This window comes from Anopheles funestus, chromosome 3RL (genome assembly GCF_943734845.2).
Source record: "Anopheles funestus chromosome 3RL, idAnoFuneDA-416_04, whole genome shotgun sequence".
Lineage (NCBI taxonomy): Eukaryota > Metazoa > Arthropoda > Insecta > Diptera > Culicidae > Anopheles > Anopheles funestus.
Genome location: NC_064599.1, coordinates 58086058 through 58093048, shown reverse-complemented (window position 1 = coordinate 58093048; position 6991 = coordinate 58086058).

Here is a 6991-nt window from a genome sequence, read left to right as displayed (position 1 = left end):
CGTCTGGTAAGCTTGGTCCGGATTCCAAAAGAGATCATTTCGCTTTAAAGTTTCGACCTTGGCTAAGCTATGATATGTGGCCTTGAAATCGATGAAGAGATGTAAGACGTGGAGCTGTTTCTCCGCCATCTTCTCCAAGATCTCTAATAGTTCCCAACTGTCTCCTCTACGAATTGGACTAGTCGATCTTATACAATCAGGAATAATATCTTGTAGGTCGTATTCGACATCTTAGCCCTTCTTGTATATGAGGTAAACGATGTCAAGATTCTAAATAAAAGTTATCGACTCATTATTCCTGACTTTAGTAATAATTAGATGAATTTCTTGTTCAAGTACTACACCTTCATTCATGATCAGTTTGGCTACTATTCCATCGGTACCTGTTGTCTTGTTATTCTTAGGCCAACGAATTGCCGCTCGAGTTTCTTCATTGCTAGGTGGCAGTAGCATGTGGATCCTCTAGCTGATCATGGGACTGAATGTTTAGTAATTCCTCAAAATACTAAGCCCATACTAAGCCCAGGTTTTTTGACTTAGTTTGACAGTGAGATCCAGTTTGCTTCAGTTTAAAAAAAATAAAAAATAAAAATACAAATCTACATTTTTTGTAATCCAACAAGCTTTCTTTACGTAAAACCGCGCAATGTACAGTGCAAAATCGTTCAGCACATGGTTGTCTTTTACAAACAGCCGTCTCCTTCTTTGGCTTGCGGTTTCGTCTCTACCTCCTCTACCCGTTCGCTTTGTTACCTTTAGCTTAACTGCTTTCGATCTTTCTCCAGTTTTATTAATGTTTATGCTTCCGAACTGTCCAAACAAACAAACGACCGACACATTCATGCCAGTCGCCAGTGTGACGGTCGATGGGTTGAACTGATTGCGTTTGGTCCGCAAGATAACCATCGGTACCGTTGGTTGATCGTGAAAGTTTGACCAGACCAAGCGATATTAATGGAAGATGGCCATATGTATGAGCGACATTCTAGTGACTGATTGTAATCCTTTTCAACTGACTGATTTTGATACGAATTCCTTGTTTTCTGGAATAAGAAATATTTTTTGGTTTTGTTTAATTTTTGTTGTTGTTGCTCCCTCTATGCATGAGTACAGTTGATCGTGTGACCTTTGATGCGGGATTGTAAATGAAAGTAAAAAGTGAAATGTGTTTTGTTTAATTTTGTTTCATAATATCACGAGAATTGTTACTTTCTTTTAATCTCTTTTTATCTTAAAAATAAATTAAGAAAAGTTTTATTCGCTAAATTGAACTAACACAGAACGATGCTAAAACATCTAAAATACTAGATTGATCAAATTTACAATTGATAGAAAGGATCAATGTTATTTTATCATAAGCTTTTACCAATAACGCAACATTTCCTGATGTGCATTTCCTCCAAAAGGTTACACAGTGTCGCCCTTTCTCCCACACGGAAATGGAAACAAATTAACTCAACTAATTGCCTGTCGTAAATAAGGGTATCGATGTACGCGAACCGGGTTGTAAAACGGAACCGTGCAAAGCTCCGAAAAATAATAACCATAAAGTTTTCTGCCAATTTCAATTCGAATGCGAAGTTTCGGGTACAGCCTGTGGGCTCTACTTAGCTTGAGTTTTTGTTTTTTCTGATCCTCGTCATTCGTCACTGGAAATAGTTGCCCGTTTTGATCCGTTAGTCGAAGACGGTATGAGGCAAAAAAAAACTAGGAAAAATAATACTGTCCACCCACACTGACATTTGTTGGCCGGTTAGTGAGCCGTTGCTATGCCAGAATCGTCATAAATTAACTCCAAAATCCATCAGTTCCTTATTGAAGAGCGGAAATGAAGGAAACCATCGGTGTAGCCAAAAAGGTTGCGAATGGACAGAGCAAGATAGTGAAGCATGGAGTTCGTGCCCTTTGAAATGTGGACAAAGTGTAGGCATTAGGATGGTGTCATATCCGTTCGATTGATGGAAGGAAAGAAAGTGGATGCCGTACGGAGCTCATGCCATCGGGCTGCGGTATGACCTTTTCCATCGTTTGCAACATGGAACTTAGCTTTGATGTGATACCTGCGCAAAGATGTAAGTGTTTGATGCTGTAATGCAGTGATGATAAAGAAATAATGAATTTCGCAACGATGTAAAGGAGGAGTTTGTTCATTGCGATTTTTTATTGTTGCGACAAGGAACTTTAAACCTTACTAAAAGGGGCAGAGTTCAATAATTGAGCATCGTTACTTAATTGCTAACCAGAAGCTACATGTTGGCCTTTGGAAAATGCCATTCCCACAATGATTACCAACAACGAACTGTTTGAATTGAAAAAAGGACAATTTAATTTAGTTAAGCGTAATTTAAATTCATTCAACAACTTTTAATCATACTTGAAAGTTGATCGTTGATGTGTTATCTACACCGTTGTTTAGAATATATATGTTTAGAAAATATATGTTGTTTAGAATGTTATATCTAACGGCAGTTAGGATCAATTTAGGGCTTTGGGGGCTGCTCGTGCTACTATTTTACCAGTTACAACACAATGGGAATAGATCATAACGATGAATGGTCATAATTGATTTCCATGTTAATATGAAAATATTTTTAAATTAATTTGATCTCTTCGTCAGAAATTGACGAATTAAGAGAATTTCTGCTACAAGGCCAACAATACTATTTTCCCCTCTATAGAATATTAAAAGATTATGATAATCAAATCTGTTCGTGTAATTAATTAAAAGAAAAAGAGAACTTTATTAAACATTTAATTTCAAACGTTTAGCTTCAGTGTTTTACCGTGTTGAAAGGCACTTTTATTTATTTAGAAGTAATTAATATTAATTTTATGACAAAACAAAATTATTGGATTGAGCCGTCCAATTACACATCTTAAGTAAATAAAGGATTTAATTAAAGTATTTAATTAAAAGCGTTGAAGAATACTTGACGAGTAGTATCATAAATTACCTAATTTTTTTTATAAGTCCTCCGTGTTATCAAACACAATAACCACAAAGTTGAACCAACAAAAAAACCTTAAAATAATGTTATACCTTCCCCATTAATTTCATTTGCTTCTGCTACAGCGAAAACTAATCGACCAGTAACGAGCAAAAAAAAACGAATCATTTTCAGACAAATAACAACTGTATTTCTGTTTTTCAGTCGGGTGCAATTCGTGACGGATCACTTACCTGCATTAAAGGCCAGTTCCACTTCCTGTGCAATTGTGCCAGCGCTGAAGTGTGTCCGTAACGATCGAAAATCGTGATTGATTTGAGTGTTTTTCTTCCAGCCAGGAAACTAGTGAACTTGATTTTGGACGTATTTACGAGGCTAAGAAAGTGTAAGTGTAATGCTGGAGGCATACGACCTCTTTAGGTTTTTGGCACAGCAGGCACCGATCCGATCGCGATGTGTCGTGCGTCGTGCAGTCAGTTACGCGATTTCGATGCTTCAGTTACGCTCGGGACGCGAACAGTGGCTCGAATGGGCTTGATGTTGTACGATCAGTGTTTAACACACATCGTGATCAAACGATACCGAGCGTGGTATGCTACCGGCACGGACTCATTCTGATGGAATTTCCATCTAATGTAGGCAATCAGCTCAGATGGATCAGCTCGAGAAGGGAGGCTCGAATGTTGCAACCGAGTTCACCACTTACGACCTTTAGGGTCGTCAAATGGACCCCATGTTTTTGTCCTCTGGGCCAATGTTTAGCATGCCTGTGGACGTACTTCAATTAAAGAGTCCTACACACGACGGATAAGTGTGAAACATGTTTGGACGAAGGTGTTGGTAAAATGATTTAATTATCGCCAGTGGTGAAGCGACATTAGACACACAGAATGGCTCAGCTAATGTTCTTAACTCATTTTGCTTCATTTCTTTATCAAGAGCACAAGAAACACTAATGTATGGCTTTTAGTGCCAGTTCTTCGCTTCATTTGCCCCAACCCACTAATGAAGCCCGAAAATTGTCGCACTACAACTTCGCCGCGCGCCGTGTACTGCACGCATCCATGACCCAGTGCGACATAGGCGCATTTGCAAATATGATTTATAGCGCAAATAGGAGTCTTCGCCTTTCGTGGCCGAAAGAATGGGTGCAAACGTGGACGGTTTGTGCGTGCAGCAAATGGTTACACATTCGTTTTCTGGCCATATTCGATGCGTAGGTGTATCGAATTTCTTCCCCGCGCCTAGCGCTGCATCGTTCGAACCAGCCGTCGACGTTGGCGACAGACAGACCTCGGGGTTGGGCTGAGAGTCGTAAATTTTGTGCGCAAATTGTGCTTTCAAAGTGTGACTTAAAATTCCACCATTCGGTTCGGTCACGCGTGAGAGATGTTTGGGTTTTTTTATTTACCGTAATGGCCTTGAGTGGTAATGTTGCTCCTATTGGGATTTATTGTTCATTCTTACCGGGTAGATTAAAATCAATTAGAAAAAGCTCCAACTTCCATCATTCTATGTGTCCTTGTACTTGATATTTGTAGAATTTGATTTTATACCATGCGGCAAAGTATTTCATACGTTATAGATATTAAAGTTAAAATTTATTTATAAAGCTGTAATTTTATTGAAAATTACCAATTGTATTTGGAATTATAGACAAATAATCAATCATGAAGAGCGTACGGAATATTTCAATATTTCAGTTTTTCGTCAAGGTTCGTCGCTTTATGCCGCATACAGTCTAGTGTTACAGTACGGCGCACGCTGGCTCGTTGTCACCCGCCGTTACTAAACGCTTAGCAATTGTCGTGTTTGCAAACGAGATTCAGAATTTTTTTGCAAAAAGTAATAAAAAAATAAAAAAAATCTAAAAATTTGAAATTTTCTAAGGCTATAGCCTTACATTTTTTTGAATTTTTTTGCAAAATTATAAATTGATTAATTTTAATGCGAATTGGTTGAAATAAGTCTATTTTCACTTAAATAATGCTTTAAATTAAAAAAGAATAAAAAATAATAAAAAAATTCAAAAATATTGAAAATTTCCTAAGGCTCAGCTTTTTTTGAGTAATTTTGTAAAAAAATCTAAATCGATTTATTTTAATGTCAATTGGTTGAAATACGTTTCTTTTCACTCAAACAATGCTTTAAATAAAAAAAAGAATGAGAAATTTAAAAAAAATAAAAAAAAATAAAAACTACAAATTTCCTAAGGCTATAGCCTTAGATTTTTTTTGAGAAATTTAGCAAAATTTTCAAAATCGATTTATTTTAATGCCAATTGGTTGCAATAAGTTTCTTTTCACTCAAATAATGCTTTAAAAGAAGAAAAGAATAAAAAATAACAAAAAAAATTTAAACACATTTTCATCTCGAAAATTTCATAAGGCTTACTTACCCCTTACGTTTTTTTTGCGAAATTTTGCAAAAAAAATGAAATTGATTTATTTTAATGCCAATTGGTTGCAATGGGTTTCTTTTCACTCAAGTTATGCTTTAAATAAAAAAAGAGTGAAAAATAATAAAAACTTAAAAAAATTGGAAAAATTAGAATATTTCATAAGGCTCTTTTTTGCATCAATTTTTGTCTATAACTCGGTCGGTATCCAACGGATCGTCAATCTTTAACCTGTGGTCGATAGATGGCATCAATGGCTACATTTTCTTCTTGGACGGCCATGCCTTCAGATGTCTGTGCCAGAAGTTATTCGAGGAACCAAGATCCTTACCCTTTTTGAGAAAATGTAAAATTTTCCTCATTTTTCTGCAATTCAGCAAAAATTTTAAATGTGATATAATTTAATGCGAATTTGTTGCAATAAGTTTCTTTTCACTCAAATAATGCTTTAAATTAAAAAAAGAATAAAAAATCAGAAAAAAATTTCAAAAAAAATTTTCACTCGAAAATTTCATAAGGATTACCCCTTACGTTTTTTTTGAGAAATTTTGCAAAAAAAATGAAATTGATTTTTTTTAATGCCAATTGGTTGAAATAAGTTTCTTTTCACTAAAATAATGCTTTAAATAAAAAAAGAATAAAAAAATAAGAAAAATAATCGGAAACAAAAGATGCCTATGGTGGTCACAAAACCCGTTCAAATCGAACGCGTGAGGTTTATTAGTTAATGCCTTTTTTCCATTAATTAGAAATGCGTCGCACTACACATTGCGTGCGGATGTGACGAGCAAATGGAACGAGGGCAAAGGCGAAAGAGTTAAGAAATTATTAAAAACCCACACGTGTGAAGGATTGATGGCGAGCAGGAAAAACAAACTCACCAGCAACCGAACCAGATTCCGGCACACTGGCAAGCTCACGCGCCCTGCAATAATAATAAGCAACGGAACGATTTCTTTAGGAAATGAGTCAATTTAGAGCCGCATTTAGGTCTCGACTGGTCAGTCCGTACCACTCGCAACCGCAGATTGGTTGGTTGATGTAATCTCGGATCATACGCTGATCGATCGACGCCCATGCCTGGTTGGCACCGGGAAGAGAGTTTTCATCTCTGGCAAACGGATCGGTGACGAAATCACTAGCACGGTAGCGAGGGCTCAGTAACGATCAGCCAGAAGGCCAGGAAATAGTGTAGAATTAGTTCGTAATTTGCATTCAATTGATTGTGAAACTGGGTGAGCCGAGAGGTTACATCAAAGTCTCGCACCTTATCCTGTTTGTTACGACCGGTTGATACGGTTAAGGGCGTTAGTAACGCATTTCCAATTCCTGTCAAATGTATGTAACAGTTTAAAAAAAAAAAAAAAATAAGTTCCTTAGAAACATCTAAAATCAGCTCTTCAAAATTATTTTAAAAAAATAACACAAATTCAAATAAATGAAGACGATTTTAAAAAAGATTTCCGATAAAGATATTAATGATAAAATGGGATGAAAAATGATTTTTTTCTTTCATTATTTCCTCTATTCGATAATAAAAGCTACAGAAAACTTGCTCTCTCTTTCTCTTGGATCGTCAAAAGAACTTCGAATAATCCGCTCAAACGTAACGATTGATCGTGTGGCGCCAGCTCCCGATGCCTTT